The sequence below is a fragment of the Stenella coeruleoalba genome (assembly GCF_951394435.1).
Source record: "Stenella coeruleoalba genome assembly, chromosome: 4".
Classification (NCBI taxonomy): domain Eukaryota; kingdom Metazoa; phylum Chordata; class Mammalia; order Artiodactyla; family Delphinidae; genus Stenella; species Stenella coeruleoalba.
This window is the reverse complement of record NC_137149.1, coordinates 8,203,275-8,229,035: the sequence shown is the minus strand read 5'-3', so window position 1 is coordinate 8,229,035 and position 25,761 is coordinate 8,203,275. Positions and strand designations below refer to the sequence as shown.

The window sequence follows — 25,761 nt, the reverse complement described above, 5'->3', positions numbered from 1 at the left end:
TTTCAAGCATCTTTTCTGACCACAATGGCATGAAACTAGAAACTACAGAAAAAGAAATAAGAAAAAAAATGATTACATGGAGACTAAACAACATGCTACTACAAAACCAGTGATTCAACAATGAGATGAGAGGAAATTTAAAAATACCTTGAGACAAATGACAATGAAAACACAACCATACAAAACATATGTGATGCAGCAAAAGCAGTTCTTAGAGGGAATTTCATAGTGACATAGGTCTTCTTCAAGAAAAAGAAAAATCTCAAATAACCTAACCTACCAACTAAAAGAATTAGAAAAAGAAGAACAAACAAACCTAAAGTCAGCAGAAGGAAAAAAAAACTAAAGTCAGCAGAAGGAAGAAAATAATAACGGTCAGAGAATAAATAAAACAGAGATTTAAAAAATAATTTTAAAAAATCAATAAAACCAAGAGCTGGTTCTTTAAAAGGGTAAACAAAATTGACAGACCTCTGGCCACACTCACCAAGAAGAAAAGAGAGAGAAGCCAAATAAATAAAAGAAGAAACAAAAGAGGAGAAATCACAACTGATACTGCAGAAGTACAAAAAATCGTAAGAGAATACTATGAACAATTATATGCCAACAAATTGGACAACCTAGAAGAAATAGACGTTTCTAGAAACATACAGCCCACCAAAACTGAATCAAGAAGATATAAATAATTTGATCAGAGCAATCACTAGAAGTGAAGTAGAATCTGTAATAAAAAAAAAAAAAAACTCCCTACAAACAAAAGTCCAGGACCAGATGGCTTCACAGGCAAATTCTATCAAACATACAAAGAAGAACTTATACGGATCCTTCTCAAACTCTTCCAAATGACTGAAGAGGAGGAACACTTCCAAAGATATTCTATGAAGCCACCATCACCCTGATACCAAAACCAGACAAAGACACTACCAAAAAAGAAAATTACAGGCCAATATCTTTGATGAATATAGGTGCAAAAATTCTAAACAAAATATTAGCAAACCAAATCCAACAACACATAAAAAAAGATCATACACAATCACAAAGTTGGATTAATCCATGCATCACAAGGATGGTTCAACATGCACAAATCGATCAATGTGATACACCACATCCACAACAACAAAAAAGACAAAATCCACATAATCATCTCAATAGATGCAGAAAAAGCATTTGATAAAATTCAACATCCAGGCTCGGGCCCTGTTTGCACCCATCCTGTTGGCCACGTCCTTCAGGGTGGTGGGCACACTGCAGCTCCTGGTGCAGGCTGCAGTGTCCACCGCCTCAGAGTCACCAGTGCTCAATGTGAAGTGGTCCTTCCTGTGGACCACTGAGTCACTGAGTGGCCAGGCCATGGGCTGGCCTTTGGTTGCCTCTGGGGGCCTCAATGTCTCTGCTTTTGTTTGTTATTCCCATACAGACATCAAAGTGCCTGCTTCTCTGACTATTGTCATGCTGAAGTGTTAGATAGTACAAAGTCTTCAAAAGAGAGCAGTGAGAATGGATAAAGAAGATGTGGCACATATATACAATGGAATATTACTCAGCCATAAAAAGATACGACATTGAGCTATTTGTAATGAGGTGGATAGACCTAGAGTCTGTCATACAGAGTGAATAAGTCAGAAAGAGAGAGACAAATACCGTATGCTAACACATATATGTGGAATTTAAGAAAAAAAATGTCATGAAGAACCTAGGGGTAAGACAGGAATAAAGACACAGACCTACTAGAGAATGGACTTGAGGATATGGGGAGGGGGAAGGGTAAGCTGTGACAAAGCGAGAGAGAGTCATGGACATATATACACTACCAAACGTAAGGTAGATAGCTAGTGGGAAGCAGCCGCATAGCACAGGGAGATCAGCTCAGTGCTTTGTGACTGCCTGGAGGGGTGGGATAGGGAGGGTGGGAAGGAGGGAGACGCAAGAGGGAAGAGATATGGGAACATATGTGTATGTATAACTGATTCATTTTGTTGTAAAGCAGAAACTAACACACCATTGAAAAGGAATTATACTCCACTAAAGATGTTAGAAAAAAAAAAAAAGAGAGCAGTGAGGATAGATGTCATCTCTCAGTTTGTTTCCATCATGAGTGCTTCTGCTGATGGGCTGGCCATGTCGAAAATTGAAATCAAGTTACCTGATATACCAGAGGGCAAGAACATGGCTTTCAGATGGAGAGGCAAACCCATGTTTGTGCACTATAGAACCAAGAAGGAAATTGATGAGGAAACTGCAATTGAAGTGTCCTAGTTGAGGGACATACATCATGATTTAGAACGAGTAAAGAAACCTGAATGGGTTATCTTGACAGGTGTTTGCACTCATCTTGGCTGTGTACCCATTGCAAATGCACGAGATTTTGGTAGTTATTACTGCCCTTGTCATGGGTCACAGTATGATGCACCTGGCAGGATCAGGAAGGAGTCTGCACCTCTCAACCTTGAAGTTCCCTCACATGAGTTCACCAGTGATGATACAGTGATTGTTGGTTAGAGACCTGGACTCAAGTCACAGCCTCCTTTCAGTCTTCGTGTCAGCTCAGAAGAGTTATTTGAGAACAAACCTTCTGTACTTTGCATTAGCTGATTTGAAATATTTAAGACTTGCTAATAGTGTGTTTGCAAACATGTAAAGTAAATTGAATTTAATGTTGAGTACTTTCAAGCATTCACCTAATAAAGCCACTGTTAAACATTTAAAAAAAATTCAACATCCGTTCATGATATAAGCTCTTACCAAAGTGGGTATAGAGGGAACATATGTCAACGTAATAAAAGCCATTTATGACAAAGCCACAGCCAGTATAATACTCAATGATGAAAAACTGAAAGCCTTCCCAGTAAAATCTGGAACAAGACAAGGATACCCACTCTCACCACTTCTATTCAACATAGTATTGGAAGTCCTAGCCAAAGCAATCAGACAAGAAAAATAAATAAAATGTATACAAATTGGTAGGGAAGAGGTAAAATTATCATTATATGCAGATGACATGATACTATATATAGAAAGCCCTAAAGACAACACACAAAACCTACTAAAACTGATAAACAAATTCAGCAAGATAGCAGGATACAAGATTAACATACAGAAATCAGTTGCATTTCTTTATACTAACACTGAAATATCAGAAAGGGAAAGTAAAAAAAAAAAAAATCCCTTTTAAAACCACACCAAAAATATAAAATACTTAGTAATAAACCTGACCAAGGAGGTGAAAGACTTATAAGCTGAGAATTATAAAACATTAATAAAGGAAACTGGAGATGATTCACAGAAATGGAAAGATATCCCATGCCCTTGGACTGGAAGAGTTAACATTGTTAAAATGGCCATACTACCCAAAGCAATCTACAGATTTAATGTGATCACTAACAAATTACCCATGACATTTTTCACAGAACTAAAACAAATAATCCTAAAATTTATATAGAACCACAAAAGACCCAGAATTGTGAAAGCACTCCTGAGGAAAAGGAACAAAGCAGGAGGCATAACCCTCCCAGACTTCAGACAATACTACAAAGCTACAGTAATGAAAACAGCATGGTACTGGCACAAAAACAGACATATGGATCGATGGAACAGAATAGAGAGCCCAGAAATAAACCCACACATCTGTGGTCAATTAACACATTTTTGATGGGGGATTTTTGCAGAAACTAATGCCTGTGGCCATAATTAGTCTCTGGTTAAAAATCTTCAACAAAGGAGGCAAGAATATACAATGGGAAAAACACAGTCTCTTCAGCAAGTGGTATTGGGAAAGCTGGACAGCCACATGTAAATCAATGAAGTTAGAACACATCCTCTCACCATACACAAAAACAAACTCAAAATGGCTTAAAGACTTAAATATAAGACAGGACACCATAAAACTCCTAGAAGAGAACATAGGCAAAATATTCTCTGACATAAATTGTACCAATGTGTTCTTAGGTCAGTCTCCCAAGGCAATAGAAATAAAAGCAAAAATAAACAAACGGAACCTAATCAAATTTACAAGCTTTTGCATAGCAAAGGAAACCATAAACAAAACAAAGACAACCTAAAGAATGGGAGAAAATATTTGCAAATGATGTGATCAACAAGGGCTTAATTTCCAAATATACAAACAGATCATACAATTCAATAACAAAAAACAAAAAATCCAATCAAAAAATGGTTAGAAAAACTAAATAGACATTTCTCCAAAGAAGACATACATATGGCCAATAGGCACATGAAAAGATGGTCATCATCACAAATTATTAGAGAAATGCAAATCAAAACTACAATGAGGTATCACCTCACACTGGTCAGAATGACCATCAAAAAAGTCTACAAATAACAAATGCTGGAGAGGGTGTGGAGAAAAGGGAACCCTCCTGTACTGCTGAGGGGAATGTACGTTGGTGCAGCCACTATGGAAAACAGTATGGTGTTTCCTCAAGAAACTAAAAATAGAGTTGCCATATGATTCAGCAATCCCTTTCCTGGTTATATAGCCAGAAAAAAACTATAATTCAAAAATATACATGCATCCCTATGTTTATATCAGCACTATTTACAGTAGCCAAGACATAGAAACAACCTAAATATTCATCTACAGATGAATGGATGAGGATCTGATATTTATACAATGGAATATTACTCAGCCATAAAAAAGAATAAAATAATGCCATTTGCAGCAATCTAGATGAAGCTAGAGATTATCATACTAAGTGAAATGAGTTGGAAAGAGAAAGAAAAATATCATATGATATCACTTATATGTGGAATCTAAATTATGACACAAATGAACGTATCTATGAAAGTGAAACAGATTCACAGATATAGAGAACACACTTGTGGTTCCCAAGTGGGAGGGAGGTGGTGGAAGGATGAATTGGGAGTGTGGGGTTAGCTGATGCAAACTATTATATATAGAATGGATAAACAATAAGGTCCTACTGTAGAGCACAGAGAACTATATTCAATATCCTATAATAAACTGTAATGGAAAAGAATATGAAAAATATACATATATAACTGAACCACTTTACAGTAGAAATTAATACAACATTGTAAATCAATTATACATCAATAAAATAAATTTAAAAAAGAAATGTAGCTTTATGGTACTCAAGGATGAGAGTCTGCAAGGCATTTTAAGATCTACAATAGAAAATTACTCTACACCATAAAGTCTTTTAAGCATTTAAAAGACTTGAGGGACTTCCTTGGTGGCACAGTGGTTAAGAATCTGCCTGCTAATGCAGGGGATGCGGGTTCGATCCCTGGTCTGGGAAGATCCCACATGCTGCGGAGCAACTAAGCCCGTGCGACACACCTACTGAGCCCATGTGCTGCGACTACTGAAGCCTGTGCGCCTAGAGCCCATGCTCCACAACAAGAGAAGCCACTGCAATGAGAAGCCCGCTCACTGCAATGAAGAGTAGCCCCCACTCTCCGCAACTAGAGAAAGCCCGTGCATGGCAACGAAAACCCAATGCATCCAAAAAAAAAAAAAAAAACCAAGGTTACCCAATAAATCACATTAATACTTATTAAAAAAATGAAAGACTTGAGGTACATAATCAAGTGTTACAGAAGAACATTAAAATGTTATTAAGGTTATGTGTGCTGTGGTGAACTTGGGTGACCAACTAAAGTAACCCTTTTACAATTATCTTCATAAGGTCTAAATTATGGTGGATAAAAGCATAATTAAGAGACAGAAAAAATGCAAAGATAAATTAAAAATAAACGACTGAATCAATGAATGAACTAAGGGACAAAGGAAATGAAAGACCCTAGAATAGCACCTGGGTTTATTGATAGAGTATCTTGGTATTCCATAGATTTTTGTGCTATTGCATGAGATTCGAGAAGGATCTGATTGAGAAGTGGGAGGAGACCATGGGTTCAGTTTGAGATCTAATAATACTAAAATGTGGAAAGAGGCCTTCATACCAATCTTCTTTCAGTAGATGAAGGTTGCCAGGGTACAATACTTTATTCATCTGAGAACCTATTGACTTAGTAAATTGTTACCTGGAAGTTAGGCTATACAATATACTAAAAGGTAAATGACAATCTACATGAAATCAGGAAAGAAAATAAAATAATGAGACTGTCTTGAGTCTTCATATGTTTATATTATGCCATAATATTTTTCATACTTATTGCTTTGGACTACATCTACTAAAAAAATATAGACAATATCCCTTAGTTTCTTAATAAGAAAAGTAGTAATTTTATGCTGGTGCTGTAATCATCTTAAATGTAAGAGGAAATGAGTTACCTCAAAGTTCGAATCCTTGACTTGATTGTGTCCCTAATGCTGATCACGCATGAATATTTACATCTATCCCCCCAGAACTGACATGGAGGGCTCTTTCCATCTTCCTGTGAACTTTGTACCTGTTAAGGAAGCATGACCTCATCAAATGTGTTGTGAATAACCAATGCAAGTAATATGATTTTACTTACTTTTATTTTGAGAAGAAACAAAAGAACATTGTTGAAAATTGTATCTGTCTATCTCTAAGAGATCTGATCATTCTCTGACTTGTTAAAAGAAATTATTGAGAGGCTAGCATGGAAAAGAGAACCTCCCTGAAATTTGTCTGAAAATTCAGCTAACAATGAGGGATATTCAAGGAAATATTTCAAAGATACTTGGTTCAGATGCTTGGAATTATATCAGGGCATGATAGAGACAATGGGAAATAACTGGTAATTAAAACCATGGGAAGAAATAATATTTCCCAAGGAGAGTATGTTAAGGGGAAAGAGAAGACTATAGGAGAGAATTCTGAAAACTATGACAGTTAAATGGACAAATACAGGAAGAGTATAATAAATAGGAGATCTAGGTGTTCTGACTAGATTGGTATGAAAACAAAACAAAAAAACACCCCCTAAAACAGGAGAGAAATAAAGGAAGAGACTTGGTCAGCTACGCCAAATGCTGCTGAGACATCACGCACAGACTGAGCACTGAATTAAACAACAAGGAAAAAGAGTTACAGCAGAGGGATTGAGGCTGAATCCAAGTTCCATCACTTGTAGCATGAATGGAATATGACAAAATAGACAAGGAAACAGTGGAAAACTCTTATGTTAGGTATGAGAAAGACAGTAATCGTCCACAGCTGAAATGTGGTATTTGGGATCACTTAGGGGTTTTTGTTTGTTTGTTTGATTTTTGAAAGTTTAAATTATTTTGGAAAGATCCTAATAGAAAGGATTAAATGCCACATAGAGAAAATAGGGGAAAACTGAATTTAGAAACTGCCCCACTCCCCAGAAAAAAAGAACATGTTAAGCTCCAAAGTACAACTAATGTGCTACATTTAAATGTAAGAGAAGGGACAGGAGAAATAAAATTTTTATTTCTGGAGAATATAACTTTATTGGTCTTACGACAAGTAAATGAGAGTGGTTTCATTATTTAACTGATATTTTAAATTGTGAAATAAAGGCATCACTGTCTGTGAAAGTAAGGGGTTGAAATATCTGGAAACATATGGAGAAGTTTCATGAAAGCACTGTAAAATACACTGTCACTGCAATTGATTTTTCTTATTTTTTTAAGTGAAAAAATAGTAAGTTTAATTTTTGTCCCTTCTCTAATGAGGAAACTGAGTCACAGGATGGTTAAGTAACTCCTCCAAAGTCACACAGCCAGTAGGAGGCGAGAGTCTATGTTCGTACCATTATTCTATAGGAATAAACTTAAACATTTGCTAGTCTGAGGGTTTTAGGAAGGTGATGTGAGTTAGTGGAGAGAAAACTAAGTGGTGAATTGGATAACTCATGTTCTAGTCCTAACATTTTGCCAAGTAGCTTTGTGATCTTGTAAGACCAAATCACTTGATCTAGTAACTTATTTGGATACCAATTCCTCTTATAAAATAAGGCATTTAGATTATATTATCTTTAACATCACTTCTAATTTTATGATTTTGTGAGATTATGATATTAGGATCATAGAATACACAAGCACTGTCGACTCATATAACAGAATTAGGTAATAAGACTGTCAGTTACAGCATTTATCTATAGACAATTTATATGGAGAATTGCTTTGATTGTTAACAGGATAATCTTATAGTAATAAACAGTAATAAAATGTACCTCTTTCCTTAGTATTGTTCAAAGTTATAATAATTTAAATGAATTAACCAGCTTTGGAAATGTTACTTTTCCAATAAACGGCAAAAGAAAAAAAAAGATTAATAAATGATTAATTAATAAATGATTCAGACTCATTTATTTTTGCTTCCAGGGGTGATTTTGTCTGACATCTTATATGTGCATAATTATAGCCAAAGCTCTAAAATTGTACAAAAAGCTTTTTGCCTTTTTTTCCCAGTCAGCAGAGCAAAGATTATATCTAACTGCTACATTTTCACGTGTTTGAAAACAACTTCTCTCCTCATAAATGTGCAACTGTTTTGGTTGGAAACAGCTGTAGCTGCTGCTAGATGTTTTCTGCCTAGAGATATGCGATAGGTAGACAGAGTAAAAAAAAATCTAGAGTGGCTTCCACATTGGGAAAGAGAGTCTAGCCTGGGGTTGAGAGTGGTATGCTGAAAAGAGAAGCTTATCGTCACAGGTAAAAAGAATCAGAGGCATGATTCATATCCGGACTGGTACACAGATACAACATTTATACAATCTTATTTAAAGAAAAGAGAAGGTGGTGTTACCTACTGCCTTTTTATTTTCTGTTTGCTACCACCCGGGAATTTGAATTAGGGGCTGGGTCCGCAACAAATACTATATTAATGCTATACTACTTAAGTGTAGTATTGGGGATAAGAGTAGAAAAACAGATCAAGAAAACACAAGAGTCCAGCCTGAACTGTAATTGATGAATTGTGGAGGCTCAGTATGAACAACTCTGAGAGTTAAAAAATCTAGGGGGACTCAGTCATAGGTGGTCTCCCACAATTTTGTAGATTTACCACCAGGAGCTTGACCAGATTCTCATAGTAAATATCAGAGAAATATCCCCTCATGTTTCGGGCAGAGGAAGAGGAAAAGAAACTATTTTGAAATATGCCAGAGTACTCTGCTTTTAACAAGGTCTGCCCTCAGGAGAAACTAGTCAATCAGGGTCTGACCTATTGGGGTATTATCAGAGCCTAAGAGACCTGGAAGAAGGGAAATACCCAACTCCAGCCCACTCTAGCCATGCTGTCCCACCTAAGGTGGGGCAGGGGATAGAGGAACACTTGTGAAGCTCATAGTTCAGAGCAATCTTACTTTTAGAAATTTATACTGAGGCTATATCTCTACATATGAGGGGGAAATGGACATTATTCAATGTTACACTGTTAGCAATAGCAAAATGAGAAATAACTAGAATGCTTATTTGTGGAAAAGAACAGAATAAACTGTGGTATAGACACACAGTGAATTTCTATGAAGCCATAAAAAAGAATGAGGAACATGTCTATGAACTGACATGGAGTGGTTTTGAGGATACATTTTTAAGCAAAAAAAAAAAAAAAAAACAAGGTGCAAATTGTATATAGTATGCTACCTTATGTACAAAAATAGAGGGCGAATAGGAATAGATACCATATATTTGCTTATTCTTGCAAAAAACAAGAAAACAACAACATAGGAAAGAGACAGAAACTCCTAAAAATGGTTACCAATTGGGTGTAAATGGGACTAGATAGAAGGGCAAAGAATTTTTAAATATAATTTGTAATTTGAGCTATGCAAATGTTCTCTATATTCAAAAAATAAATTTTAAAAGATTAAAAAAGCAAACCCTAAAATTAAATACAAAGAGAAACAAATGACTCTAACTTATACGTTAAATTGGTAATATAGCCACACAGGGAGAGGAATTAATTCAAGTACCTTTGGAAACAGTGTCTTAACTATAAAATCCTAGTGGGATCAATTCTAAGAAGAAAGAGAACTGCAAGGAAATGTTCAACTTTATCTAATAGGTTTATTGTTAGTTGTAATACTATTTTAATTCTTAAACTGTTGAATTTACAATATAAGATGACAAATAAATAAATATTGTAAGGGATCAAGATTTTCGCTATGAGAGAAAAAGAAATAGAAATATAGCATTTAAAGAGCTAAGGAAGAATGATGTAATGTTAAGTTTGAATTGGAAATATCAACATGAATTTATTTTAAAAGTATATTTCCTAGCTTTATCCATTAGAGTAGACTAGAAAAAATGGCACCCTACTAGCAAAGAGGTTCTCAAACACTAATGGGGTCATATCAAAAGGACAGAGGTGCATACTTAAAGGGGCTCCTCTTGACCAAATTTGATATAGTTGGAGCATTGAAAAGTATAAATATTGTAATAGATTATAATATACTAAATTTAAAAATAAGTCCATTGTGATATTCAAAAGGAGCAGAAATAGGAAGGGGATGTAGTTCTTTGAGAAAAATTCCAGTTAACAGATAGGATTAGCCATGTTGCCATCTCCAGTGTAATAACTTATCTAGGTAAATACCATCAATGAATGCTAAAATTGCGATATGGGATTGCAGGGAAAGAGGATATTCACATAGTTGCAAAATATCACTCATAGATTACTTACTGAACATAAAGGGGAACTATAACTTTAAATAAAGAGTGCCAGTGATCATTGTCTTAATCAAGTAATTAACTTAGCATTGATAGTAGTAGTTTTATGGCATTATATGTCCTCTGATGTAATGCATTAACTACACAATAGCTCCTATAAATTAATCTTGCTGGAAATATTTAACCTGAATCTAAGCATGAGAACACAAACAGACAAATTCAAAATGTCCACATGACAACTAGCCTGGACTCATTTTTCTTTTTTTCTTTTTTTTTGCGATACGCGGGCCTCTCACTGTTGTGGCCTCTCCCGTTGCAGAGCACGGGCTCCGGGACGCGCAGGCTGAGCGGCCATGGCTCACGGGCCCAGCCGCTCTGCAGCATGTGGGATCCTCCCGGACCGAGGCATGAACCCGCGTCCCCTGCATCGGCAGGCGGACTCTCAACCACTGCACCACCAGGGAAGCCCTCTTTTTTTTTTTTTTTTAAGTCAGTATGCTAAAGAAACAAAACCAAAAAGCTGGAGGACTATTTTAAATTTAAAAGGCAAAAACAGCTAAGTATAAGTTTTGCACCTGGGTTGAAACTTTGAGAAAAAACTAGATGTAAAAAATGGAATTATGGTTCTTTTTAAAAATACTCTTAATTTTAACAAGGACACGTTAAAATTTTAGGGAGGAAGGGTTATGCTGTATGCAAAGTATTTTCAAGTAGTTTGGAGAGAGAATGAGAAAGAGGAGGCGTGAGAAAGAGAGACAGAATGCAAATGTGGCAAATCGGTATATCTAAACGAAGTATATTTGAATGTTCATTGCACTATTCTTCCAACGTTTTTATAAGTTTGAACATTTTCCAAATAAACAGTTGGAGAAAAGTAAAACAAAACAATAACAAATATATTAATGAGTAATTTCCATTATCATCCGTCGGAATGCCTTGGAGCTTACTTTGTGGAGACGCCTCAGTTTAAATATTTTATTCAGGAAAAAATATATATAAATACATACATACATATATATGTATTTTATGTATGTATGTATATGTATGTATGTAATATATATATAGTTGGATATATATATCTGTATATATCTGTATCTATATATAGTTGGAACCTAGCTTGAAAGTAACTGTATTTACTTAAAATTTGTATATTTTTTGTAAACTCCAAAATTGGTGCAAAAGGTCTATCTCCAGGCTTTCTCTGAGGCAATCTTATTAGTTACATGGAAAAGTTCCATAATCTTCAGAAAGCAAAAATGTAAGGTACATGACTTATTTCCAAGGAAAGGCCTCAGAGGCAGAGTGGTGGGACAGACTGGAACACCACCATGGTGTCAGTCATCCTGCTGTTTCCCTCCTGGAAATGTAGGGAAGTGGCAACAGGAAATTTGAGAGATAAAGTGAGAGAGAGAGAGAGATTGAGAGAAACTAACATAGTCTAAATTACATAGTAGGCACTGGCAATCAGAGACAAGTAAGACCTAGGCCCTACAGTATTCACAGTATATACTGTGTAAGACAGATAAACAAATAGAAAATCAGTGGTTCGTTGTACTGTGGGAAACTAAAGGGGCTACACAATCCATACTGAGTGGAATCTGATGTAATACTAGCATGATTTCTGAAAGATGGTCCAACATTATTCAGCTAAAATGCAGAAAGGTGTTTCTGAATTAAAATAGTGAATTAACACTTCCTGTAGGATTTCCTTCCTCTTCCCCCAATAGCTAATTAATAGCAACTGTACAAGAAAATGGAGATTATTCAACTTAATAAGTAAAGACATAGATTATACAGCTGAGAATATGGAAGAGAGGAACAGCTCTAATCTATTTCCGTCCATCAGCACCTACACTAATAAGTCAACACAATACTCAGTATGTTCATCTATACCCCCAATATGGTAAATCTAAGTAGTTACGTGTATTTGTTTTCTCTTCACATAGGAAAAGTAGAAAAAATCCTAGAGGGAAATAGTAAAATAGAAAAACAGAGAATGTGGACAATGGAGGTGATTCCAGAGTTATAGAATAAAATGACAAAATGATTTTAAGCCCAAGGGTATCCCCGCAAAAAATTATTCATCTTCCACCAAATAATTAGTGTGAATATTTGTACAAGAGCTTTAACAAAATCTCAAAGAGAGAAGAGAGCATACTACTTCCCCCAAATTTTCTCCTCTGCCATTCCTTCAGGCAACAGAAAATTGGTAGAAGAGGAATATATTGTTCTTAAATCACAACTTGAGGGTAGAATGAGGATGTTCTCAGACATTTAAGGGAAGAGTTAAACCTAAGCAAGATGAAAATAAACAGGTTGGCAGTGATGCATGCATTCTACAGGAAGAAAGTAACTTACCCTGACTGCAGTAAATAAAGAAAGAAAACTAGACAAAAACGTATCTCAATTCAGAGAAGATAATCCTATATGACTGCAGGATACAAAGAATAAATTCATTAGAACATTATCTTAATATGAAGAGCAATTAGATGAGATGATAGAACAGCAGAATGAGATAAGAAGGGGGACTGCAAACAGAGGGCCAAAACAGCATGATTGTGCATTTATTGAATAAATTGAAAAGGGCACTACAATTGAATCATATAGGAAAAGATTAAGATAATAATAACATACACCTGAAAAAGATAAAGGTTAAAGCATTTAGAGATACCATCCAACAGTCAGGGAATCAACAAATGGAATAGAGATCTCTTCAAAGACATAACGCAAGAGAATTTCCAGCGTGTATGGAAACAATGACTTTGCAGACAGTAAGAGTACTGAGTTCCAGAATAGATGGAGCTATGTACACTAATTAATCTATTAATTTTTAAGGATCAAAGACTAACTTGTCAAATACATATACTAAAAAAGAAAATAAATAGAATGTGTATGTGGGGCAGGGAGCATGGTATGAGAAGATTTCAGCTTGACTTAAAATTTCTTAACCACATATAATGAAGTAATACGTGGGAAGACCCACAAATTTTGAAGAAAAACGTGACTGGAAATTAGTAGTATACATGAGAGCATCTGTCAAATTAGGCTGCCATCAATCCCTTCCCTGTGCACAAATGCTAGTTCCTCTAAGTGGAGTCTATGCCATCACCCCTTTGAGCAAGAGGGCAAGTGATGATGTGTCAGATTTAAACTTAGCCTAGGGCTTCCCTGGCGCAGTGGTTGAGAGTCTGCCTGCTGATGCAGGGGAGACGGGTTCATGCCCTGGTCCGGGAAGATCCCACATGCCGCAGAGCGGCTGCGCCCGTGAGCCATGGCTGCTGAGCCTGCGCGTCCAGAGCCTGTGCTCCACAACGGGAGAGGCCACAACAGTGAAAAGCCCGTGTACTGCAAAAAAAAAAAAAAACAAAAAAAAAAAACACTTAGCCTACATAAGGGATGACATTACCACTTCTTCCCTTTTTGAGTGTTCTACTGAAATGTAAGAAGTCCAGGCTATCTTGGAGAGAGAGACCAAGTGGGGTATCACTGAGGTACCAGGCATATGAGTGAAGAGCCATCTTAGGTGTTCCAGCCTCAGCAGTTACCATCATCTCCATGAGGCCCCAGATACCCATCCTGCTAGACTCTAAATCTGCATTCCTGGTCCACAGAATGGTGAGAAAAGAAGATTAAATGTTTATTCTTTTAAGCCACTAAGTTTTAGGGTTGTTTATACTGTAATAGAACTTTAGAACAGTTTACTTAATCAAAACACTATTTAAAATAAACAGCAACGAACAGACATTCTCAACTATTTTCTTTTAAATGAACGAACACAGTATCTATTAATCATTCTTGGTAAAACTATTATTCAATCAAGACTGAATTAAAGCACTTAGAAATGGAAAAACAGTGATAAAAACTGACTAGTTATAAGCATTAAATTCATTCAGAAATAATGTTGCTACTGAAAAATTTACTTCTGATGCAAAACAGAATTTAAATTATATGAACTTGGACAATGTTAAAATGACATAACTAAGCAAAATGATAGTGAGGGCAGAGGAGATTGGAGAATTAGGCAATTGCTATTATCATCACTTTTAGTAAGGAGTCAATTAAACCACAAAGCTTAGAAGAACCGTAATTGACTATAGTACCTTAATAACTTTCAAACATTATTAACCTTAGTGAGATCTGTCAGAAAGTGGTATTCCTTCTTTAGTAGACACATTTATTTGAATATCAACAATTTTTCCCCTTTTCATTTTACCAAACATAAAGTGTATGCTACAATATTCAAGATAATATCTACAGCATTTTTTGGAAGTGTTTCTATTTTGGAAGTGTTTCTTTGTTTTTTTCTGCATATATACACTGAATAATGTCTAGAGCTCTCTCTCCAACACAGTAGACATAAGCCACATTTGGCTATTTACATTAAAATTTATGAAATTAACTAAAATTAGAAATGCAATTTTACACTTTCACTAGCCACAACTCAAGTGCTCTATCATCATACATGGCTAGTATCTACTATATTGGAAGTAAAGATATAAAATGAAGTCCACCTAATATTAAGAGTGGTCACTTGTACTGTAATTTGGGGTGTTGCTTTATGTTTTACTTTTGTATCTGTATATTCTAAATTGCTTAAATAATTGTCAGTGTCCTTGTATCATATTTACAAAAAAAAAGCAGAAACTAGAATGATTTTTCTTTTTAAAAAGTCTAGAGGAAAATAATAAAATATCAATACTGGTTAATTCTGGATGGTGGAGATTCTGAAGATTATGGTTTTTTGTATTTTTAGCATTTTAAACATTTAAAAAAATATGATAGGATAGTGGGAACTCTCAGTAGTCTGCTCAATTTTTCTGTAAACTTAAAAAAATTCTAAAAATAAAATATATTGATCATACAATATGAAAAAAAGTTGAGAAAATATTCTTGGTAAAAGTAACAGTCTGAAAAACTTGGAGATAAGAAAGTTCATGGTATATATGGGAACTTATAAGCTGTTTAGCATGTTTGTCCTATTAAATACAATTAGACAGAATTAAGACTAAAGAGCTAGGCAGAAATTCTTGAAGAGCTCTATGAATTGCTGAAGTATTTGGATTTTATCTTAAGTATGAGAAAGGAGTGAGTAAAACCTAACGACCAAAATTCTCTCACTTGAGAAGTTGGGTGTATGAGGAAGCACACAATACTGTATGGATTTATCAAGGGTTCTAGAGAGCTCCGCTCAGTTCCAGTTTAACAATAACATAGATTTGGAGATTGGTTTTACCAAATTAGCTCAGCTTCAAGGCAGTATTTGGCTAGCACAGCCTCTCTTTAGAAGCAGCAGCAGCTGTAGCAATGTGAGACCAACCTGTGTGAGCACCATGGATCTTGGCATTAGGTCCCCTCAAGCCACAAGAGCAGAAGAGAAGAGTGACAAATCATTCAATGTCTAAGAAGGCTGATCGTGAATGCCATTAAAACACCACTGAGTAGAAATTAGACATGAGGTTGGGAGTGTAGTTTGAAGAATGGCTGCCAGTCCTGTAAGAATTAATGATGACAAAGATAAACAAGTACTTTCTATTCTTCTATTGGGTCCGTAAATTTACTCTCAGAGTTGTGTAACATGGAACAGAACAAGCTACATAAAATCATTCAAAAATTAGTGGTAAAAGGGGGTGGGGGACAATCAGTTCTTCATTTAAAATACTACAAAATATAAGTATTTGGATTCTCTGGGTTCTTAGCTCCTTTAGCCTCCCTCTGGTCCACCCAAATTTTCTCAGTGGATTTCAAACCCTCTTGGACTAGAGTAAGGAAATGAGTCATTGAATCTTGAGGTAACCTACATATTTCCCATTTCTGCCCCTGCCACTGACACACATACAACAGAACGATCTGCAGTTTTCCAGATGATGATTCTGGCCAAGCAGTGATACTGTCCAGTTGATTACTCCTTCATCTTTGACACAGTTTCATCATTGAGTTTCTCTGTACCTGGTAGATTCCCTCTCTGAAAATAGCCCCTCTGCTCTTCAATGCTGCCCACTCAATCATTCATTATTGATACTGCCTTCTTATATTTATTTTTATTATTGTTGTTGTTATTATTATTACATGTTTTTGCTCATAAAGGACACTGTTCTTTGGATTGGAGAGTAGTTCACACATTGTCATTTTACCCCTAATTGTTCTCAATGTGAACATGCTAACACTGTCAGCAGTATTATTTTGAATACAAAATATGAGCTACATTGCTTTGAGTGAGTTTGCATTTGTATTTCTTATTATGCTAGATTAAAACCGGTCATAACCAGTCACTACGTGTGTGCTTGCATTAAGCACATTATTTTAGCGCATGAGTAATAATGTTAATAATGGTAATAACAATGACAGCAGCAACTATATACAAGAAAACTTTAAAGACAGGAAAGGAAGTACAAGGTGGCAACTCAAATTTCACTTTACTAGCAATTAAAAATCACTTGGGAAAGAGAAAGAAGTTAAGCAAAGTTAGATTCAGATGCTGAGATAGACTCTGTTTAAAAAAAGTATTGATTTGCAAGGCTAGCATAATAAAATAATATTTTGATCTCCAATTAGCCTACTGTCATGCACGCATTTTTTTTTGTAGTTGGTACACAAAGAAACACAACCTCTATATTTGCATTTCATTAAACACGCATATGAGGCGCTAGAATTGGATACCTCCGTAAACTTGATCTAGTTTTAGAAAATGTTTAAAAATACTTAGAATTAATATTGGTTCTTGGAAATCAGCCAAGTCCTGAAAAGTATTGTTAAGAAAGAGTGAATTGAAAAGTAAATACTTCTCATTAATCTAAAATCTACTCACACAGTACTGAATGAAACCACAGTGTTGAAGAGTGACTTGGTGGAATTAAATGTTTTAAGATTTCATTTATCTTATAGTCTCTTTAAATTTGCAGTAAAGTCAACCTGCCCATTACTATAAATAAAATGCAAGCAAGGAGAGTTTTAAAGTTTGTAATTCAAAAATGTAGATAGTCTTTATATTTATTAGAACATAGCAAATTTTCCATTTTGGCTTGAATATGCCACCTTTAGCCTTAACTATGGTGAATATTGCCAAATCCATTCTCTACACGCCTCTGGCATGAAGCAATATTGCTAAGTGTGAAGAACAACCTAGGAAACATACTGCAGAATTACTGTGTTTGTGCACTTGCACTTCTCCTCTAGGCAAAGTAAGAAGCAAATTACATATTCATTCATAAGTCAAATAGAGCTGAGTGCAAATCCTACCTTTGCTGTCACAACGCTACATAATCTTAGATGTCAGATCTGTGATCTTTAGCAGTTTGGTGTCCTTTTTTCTGTTAAAGAAAATGGAAAATTTTGAAAAGATTCACTTAAATTCTCTTAAATTGCCCTTAATCATTCATATTAGAATATTTTTAAATTAAACTTCTAAGACTCAATTAAGCAAAGAGGAAATCTGTACTTAAAATTTTCTCAACCTTCTTTGTGCTACAGAAGACAGACTCCACCCTCATCAACTCTGCTCCAGCAATAGTTATTGCCAACAAAATTGCAATGAGAAAAGTTGTGAGCACAGCTTCTTTCAAGTTCAGCAGGAGAGAATATGATGATTAATTAGTGATGTCTAAGGGTCCAAGAGGGCTGAGCATTTGCTAGCCTTGTAAACTATAAATCATGGACTTAAGGTGTTTCTTTTACAGACAGCCTATGATTTCCTGTTGATATCACAAGTTCTAGTTTGGTGCAGCAAAAATAATAATAATAATAATTGATCTAAACCAGAAGGCTTAGTTTCAAGGGACAATACGCTCCTTGATTTTAGATGTTTTAATTCTTGTTGGTCCTTTAATCTCTAAAATTATGTCAAAAATAACTATTTATAATACTGTTATAAGACATAAATAACTTATGTGAAAGCACTATGTCAATTATAACTTATTACCCTAACATAACATATTCATTATTTTATTATACACAGCATATTTAGACTCCAAATTTATATTTAGTATGAGACATAAATGTAGGGTGAATTTTTTCCAATTGGTAAATGTAGGCTATTTCGGTGGGTTGCAGTCTTTACTTTAGCTCATTTTTTAAAATTTTTTTGTGGTACGCGGGCCTCTCACTGTTGTGGCCTCTCCCCTTGCGGAGCACAGGCTCCGGACGCGCAGGCTCAGCGGCCACAGCTCACGGGACCAGCTGCTCTGCCGCCGGGGCACGAGCCCGGGATCCCCTGCATCGGCAGGCGGACTCTCAACCACTGCGCCCCCAGGGAAGCCCTTTACTTAGCTCTTTACTTCTCAAACCATTACAGCATTTTAATGAAAATCACTCTGTATTAAAATGAATAGGAAAAATACCCCACTACTCTGGATCACAGTCGTGATGAGGATCGGCATAGTTACTATTAAAAGAATAAGTCAGGCCGCTGAGCCTGCCCATCCGGAGCCTGTGCTCCGCAACGGGAGAGGCCACAACAGTGAGAGGCCCGCGTACAGGAAAAAAAAAAAAAAAAAGAGAGAGAATAAGTCAAATATTTACATTCGCATGCTTTCATCCATATTGGAATGCCATTTGTAATGTAATTAATGACTTTTTTTCTTGGTTCTTTTTGATTGTGTATCATAGCATTTTATTTCATTTTTAGATAATTGATTTTCAAGCTTCCTAACTTCATGACTAAAAGAATCAAATGTATTCTCTATGGAAAAATCTGTGTCCAACGTCTCAAAGTTCGGACAACAAGAGCACATTTTAATCCTCTTATTTAAACACATGGGTGAAATTGTACCGCTACTTAAATTTATACCTTAAAAAGGATGCCACACCTGAGTATCCTCTCTTGTAGTTATTTTCCCCCCTGCATCACTTCAGATTGTTCCCGCTCTTTTGCCCTCTAAACACAATTCATTAACAAATAACAACTTTTGCCTCCTAAATATCTCTTCAACCCATTCATTTCTTGCCATATTTAGTACCTGTGACCTAATCCACAAATTACCACCATTTCTTTCCTGGACTATACAATAACCTCCTAACAGGGTTATCAATATTTCCTCCAGCCACTTTCCTAATCCATTTTCCACAGTGAAGTCAGATTAATCGTTCAAATAAATCATATCTGATCTTGGCACACTTCCCTGGTGGAAATGGCATTTTCTGGCTTTTATTTCTCTAACCTCATCCAGCCCCATACTTTCCTTTGCTCTCTCTCCTCCAGCCACTATAGTCTTCATTTAGTTCTCATCGTCTCCCTCCCATCACAGTAACTTTGCCTATGGTGCCACCTCTCTGTGGAATGCTTTTCCTTCTCTCGTCATCAAATGAAGTTCTCAGGTCATTCATATTTTCCTCAGAGAAGCCTTTCTGGAATTCAGTTAATTGCCTCTCACCTTAATATAAGATTCCATAGAACTATATTCTCTTTTGCAACACTGAAATATTGCATTAGTATGTGCAAATGTTACTACTATCTGTCCTTACTTTAGGGTATACAGTACATGAGGGCTGGATGTTTTCAGGATACCCATTCCCTAGAACAATCCAACCCCAAAACAACAATCAGTAGCTACTGTTACCAAGTCCAAGCTCACGCTGCTCTCCACACAACAGCCCAGTTCATTGAGAGATGAGTTGCTGGGGCAAGCAATAGCCAGCAGACCGAAAGACGGTGGGCTCATGCCCCAAAGAACCATCTTGCCTGAGTTAGAATTCAGGCTTCTTTTATACTAAAAGGGGAGGGAGCAAAGTGAAACATTTCTTGGTTCTGGTCAGCCTCTGGAAGGGATGTGTTCATTTCTTCCTCCCTGCAGTCACTCACAGGTGGACCTGGTCAGGATGTTTCCTGTGAGCTAAACAAGGGTGTTTTAGCTTCATGCTCATGACCTGGGAGGCAAGGATCCCAGAGATGGGCCATGATGTGTAATTTAAGCTTATAGGCAACATCCTTTTAGTGATTAACTTGTAATAGAATACAAAGGTTCTTCCCTGTTACAACTATGTGGCAGGCATGTGTTCTGCACCACAGATGTGTAATTTTACTTAACCCACAGAATAAATCCATAAATTGAGTATAGGTCCGATTATTTTTAAAATGAGGAACTGGAGGCAAAAAGAGGGCACCTAAATTGTGCAGGCCACCGAGTTGGTAAATGGGAGATTTGGGTTTTAAACCGAAAGTCTGTAGGACTTAACAGAAGCCTGCTGAGAACCTATATGATATGCTGCCTCGCGGGGTAGACGGTTACTGAACATGAGTGAAATGAATAGCTGTTCTACTTCTCAGGACAATCATGATGACCTAAATGTGTGTTTCTACTCATATATTCAAAAACTGGATGCTAATTTATTCAATATATAGCTTAAGTCAAACAATATCAAATATAGCCTCCAAATTTAGTGAAATCCATTTGGTGTCTTTTATGTGACATAGTGCAGACAAACAGAGAGAATGTAATTGTTTACATAAATTAGGTCAAAACTTATGCAGCTTCTGTATGTAAGCTTAAAACTGAAAAATATTTGAATGTTTTCTTACATAGTGAATAACATTCGTATGTATAGTAAAGGATTTTGATGGTGTTTTCTGAACATATTATTCAGACAAAAAATGAACTTGATAATTTACTTATTGATTAATGAAAGGTGGATCAAGGTTTATTCTGTTAACCTGTTGTTTTAGATCATGACATCTCTCTTATACAGAATGCATCTACTTTGTGATAAGCACCTAGGTGTTACGTATTTAAATATAAGTAAAGCAAATAGCTCTACTTTCTGCACGTTTGGTCTACTGGGAGAAACCACAGCAACAAAAAATAACAGTACCGTTTGATAAGTGTATAAATTGAGAGGAGTAATTTATCCACGAAAAATTTTCAGGACCAATAAGAGGCAGCCAGTTGAATATTGGAAAGCATTGTTTTCTCTCTTTGTAAAATTAGAGTTGTAACAATTTTCATTTGGAGGCTCAAGAGCGATTTATTACGACTGTAGTATAGGATGTCATTGATTAGATTTTGCAGATGTAGACAAGATGGGCATGGAGATCGTGAAAAATGAAGCTAAACATGTTAGCATTGGCCAGATCATGAAGGGGCTTAATGTTGTGTTAAGAATGCCAACTTTTTCCTAAATGTTAATGGACATAAAAACATGTAGCAGAAGAGTGACAAATTCATATGGTCATTCAAACAAAATCATCTTTGAGAAGAGTGTGAAGATAGATGAGAGGGAGATTTTTCTCCAGTAGAAATAGCAGTTAGAATGCTATTTTAGTAAACCAAAAATGATGAGCACTATACTAGGACTGTTGCATCAGGTAAGCAAAGAAATAGAAGAACCAACCTGATATGGTGACTTATTGAAAATGAGCGATGAAGGAAGGGAGGAAGCAAAGATTCATATCAGACTGTGAACTTTCACAATTGATGGAATGAGGATGTCTTTCTGTCTTACTGTCCCATGCAAACCGTCTTGGACATAACAGGATCCTCATTTGGGGAGGATTTAGGCATGCTCTCTAGTGTAGATGATTTGCTTTAAACTCCCAAAAGAAATAAAACTTTAAACCTGAGGCAAGGTACAAGCTTAATTTCCAGGTAAGAACATTCAGGAATAAAGAAATTTCTGAGTGTTATGTGGCTAATAAATGGGTAAACTAAGAGGTGAATCCAGATCCATTACTCTCCGTGGAAATTAATCACTATCGATTGTCTGCTGCGTGAAAGATGAAAAGCATCAAACAGTTAAGGAGGTGACTTTTTTTTTTTTTTTTTTTTTTTGCGTTATGGGCCTCTCACAGCTGTGGCCCCTCCTGCCGCGGAGCACAGGCTCCGGACGCGCAGGCCCAGCGGCCATGGCTCATCCGCGGCATGTGGGATCCCCCCGGACTAAGACACGAACCCGCGTCCCCTGCATCAGCAGGCGGACTCTCAACCACTGCGCCACCAGGGAAGCCCGAGGAAGTACTCTTCATATTAAGTATCATTTGAAAGAAAAGGAAGAGGGACTGGGCTTAAAGAGCAGATAAACAAGGGAGTCATGAGTGAGTCTCACGGGGATCATAATGAATGATGAAGACCAAAGCTTAGTTGAAGGGTGAAGGCAGTTACTCTGCAGAATACGCCAGGGCAGGATGGTCCTTTTGTGAGCTCTTTTCCAGAACACAAAAGGGTAGGGGCAGTTCTTGGCCATCTCTGCTTTCTAGAAACCCCAGGCTCAGATAAAGTTCAACACTCTCATCTGTTTTTTCAATGAAAATGATTGGTTAAAGTAAAATAGCTGTGTAGCAGGGATAATTTAGTAGTTCATGCTAAATAGAAGGTGACAATATTTTTTTTAGTAATTCCAATTATTAGACTTACTCTATGTGACATAACAGCTATGTACATAATAGATCATTTATTCTACAATCTTCACCTTTTTTTCTTATTTTGTTTTCCCTAGGATTCAAAACTTGTTTCCTGCTAGGTACTTCATGTTTCCATACTTAGTCTCTAAAAATTTATGGTTCCAAATGCTCAAAATCTAACTCATCTTTCCAAAATCTTTCCAAAATCTAACTCATCTTTCCAAAACATCTTATATCTATATTCCTCCTATAAATATCCATCCAAACATTCATACTGGAAACTTCAGAGTGACCCAAGGCTCCTTCCAATCTCTCCCAGAGAATCTTACAGAGAAATGGTATAAAACATCTTAATTTTAAAGCCTAAATTGCTGTAAATTGCTTTAGGTTTTTATTTGAACAGTTGCTTTGTCTTCTTACTCTTATCTCAGTCCTAGACTATCCAATCCCATCCACTTTGTTGTGAGTTGAGTAATAATAGACAGTATTTTTTGCTTGCTAATTGCAAAAAGGAAAACAAGAACACACTTGTTCATTTCTTATGCTAGTATTACGAGATTCTGCCAGTGTATTGTTCTGTGTAGCATGTACAATATTTTTTCATGAATCTTAAAGACCTTTATGTCATATCACCAAGTGGTTCTCCTAGCCTCCTCTGCTCTCATCTCACATCATTTTCGGCCTTTACTCTGGCATCCAGCGTATACCTGCATGTACCTTGCACAGTACGTCTCCCTTCCTGGTATACAAATGCCCTTCTTACTCATGTGGAGAATGCCCGTCATCCTGTAAGACCCAGCTCACAGTTAATTTTCTTTCATATGCCTTTGAAGACTATGCTTTAAACATAACCTTGTGTGCGTTTTTACTTTCTACTGTAATTTCTTATTTTAGTCCCCCCCTTCTCTAATCTAGACTGTGAACCAGCTGAGGGCACAGACCACAGGAGAAAGGTGTATAGGAAAATAGATAAAAGCATAGTTTCTAGATGACAATGATTAAATCCCACTTCTGACCGCAATATATATGAACAGGGTAATTCGGGAGAAATTACGTCTTCAGACCTCAAATTCCTCACCTGCAAATTAGGGAAATTCATAGTACATATCTTATTGGCCTGTAACATTCTTTATCTATGTAAATTAGTTAGAAAAATGCCCACCATGCAAGGTGCTTACTATAGTAGTGATATTTTTGTCATTTTCACTACTGTAATTACGATTTTTAACTTATTAGTACCTAATGTGAGTCAGCTGGTACGCTTTGCAATGTTAACATACTTAATCCTCACACCTGAGTTCTTTTCTATTCTCCCTATTTTACAGGTGAGGAAACTAAAGCACAGAGAGCTGTAGAGGATTTAAACTCAGGCAATCATACTTCAACGCCCTTACAAAGAATCACTATAGTTTATGCCTCAATAAGGAATAAAATGTCTGATTATAAATGAATTATCGAACGAGAGGCCCATTTTGCTGAAGTGAAAGAGCCTGAGCTCACCTCCTCTCACGAGCACACCAAAATCACAACTATCGGCAAAACAACCATTGATTAAAAACACTGGAACCTACCAGAAAAGATCTTCTACAGCTAAAGACATAAAGAAGGAACCACAAGACCGGTGCGGGGGGGGGGCGCACTAGCGATATAATCAAATCCCATCTCCCCCATGCGTGACCGACCCACACACTGGAGAATAATTATATTGCAGAGGTTCTCCCACAGAAGCAAGGGTTCTGAGCCCCATGTCAGGCTCCCCAGCCTTGGGTCCCGCATCAGGAAGATGAGCCCCCAGAGCATTTGGCTTTGAAGGCTGGTGAAGCTTAATTGCAGGAGCCCCGCAAGACTGGGGGAAATAGAGACCTCACCCTTAAGGGCGCACACAAAATCTCATGCGCACCGGGACCCAGGGCAAAAGAAGTAATTTGATAGGAGCCTGGGCCAGACCTACCGGCTGGTCTTGGAGAGTCTCCAGGGAGGCAGCGGGAAGCGTCTGGGGCCCATCCTGGGAACACAGGCACTGGCGGCAGAGACACATTGGGGAGCTTCATCTGCGGCTGACATCCTGGCTCATTAGCTCCAAGATCCTGCCCCACCCAACAGCCCGCAAGCTTGGTGCGGGGACGCCTCGGGGCAGACAACTACCTGGGCGGGGTCACAGCCCCACCCAACAGCAGACAGGCTGCCTAAAGACTAAAGAGACTACAGCTGCATCTGGGCTTGCCCAGCTCCACCCAACCAGTGGACAGGCACTGGCCCCTCCCACCCGGAAACCCGCACAAGCCTCTGGACCAGCCTCATCCACCAGGGGGCAGCCACCAGAAACGATGATCCTGCAACACAGGCCAGACCCTACCCTGGGACCAGCGGGTCTCTGGCTTGGACCACTGGCAGGCCAACGCAACCTCAGGGACACCCAGGACCCCATACCCAACTGTGTCAGGAACCAATGCCCCCACCACCAACGATCTGAAAGGCGTTCTAGGATCCCTGGGCCCTGCAGCCAGATTACAGGTATCAGCTCTGCCTGCCAATGGCCCAGAGCTAACAGCAGGGTCTGGCCTCATCTGCTAGTGGGTGGGCAACAGCCCCGGAGTCATCAGCACCCTGCCACCAGTGAGCCCGCACTAGCCCCAAGGGCGCCCTAGGATTCTGCAACCAGCCACCCTGTAACCAGACTCTGCTAAACAGCAGCCAGCAGCATCCACATAGGGCAGGACCTGGCAACCAACCGGACTAGGGGCCCTACAGACCCCTAGTGTGGGCTGGTGTGGGTCCTATTTGACCATTGTTCTTGTTTTCCCAGTATGGATGCATTTAGGCAATGGCTGCCAACACAATCTGTTGGGGCATTGATGGAATTTTAACCTTCCTAAGCACAGTCTAC

The 25,761-nt window shown here is 37.4% G+C and overlaps 1 long non-coding RNA gene and 1 pseudogene across 2 annotated transcripts; one reads left to right on the top strand and one right to left on the bottom strand.

Annotated features, from left to right (window-relative positions):
• Positions 1-1,115: 1,115 nt before the first annotated feature.
• Positions 1,116-3,437, top strand: LOC307186174 (cytochrome b-c1 complex subunit Rieske, mitochondrial-like; annotated as a pseudogene). The gene is made up of 2 exons: positions 1,116-1,491; positions 1,988-3,437. The product of its transcript is annotated as a cytochrome b-c1 complex subunit Rieske, mitochondrial-like (transcript).
• Positions 3,438-15,891: 12,454 nt separating this feature from the next.
• On the bottom strand, positions 15,892-25,225 carry LOC307185666. Its single transcript, XR_013828137.1, has 3 exons — positions 24,826-25,225; positions 17,786-17,856; positions 15,892-16,039 (listed from the first exon to the last, which is right to left on the bottom strand). It is a non-coding gene; the product is annotated as an uncharacterized lncRNA (long non-coding RNA).
• Positions 25,226-25,761: the final 536 nt, after the last annotated feature.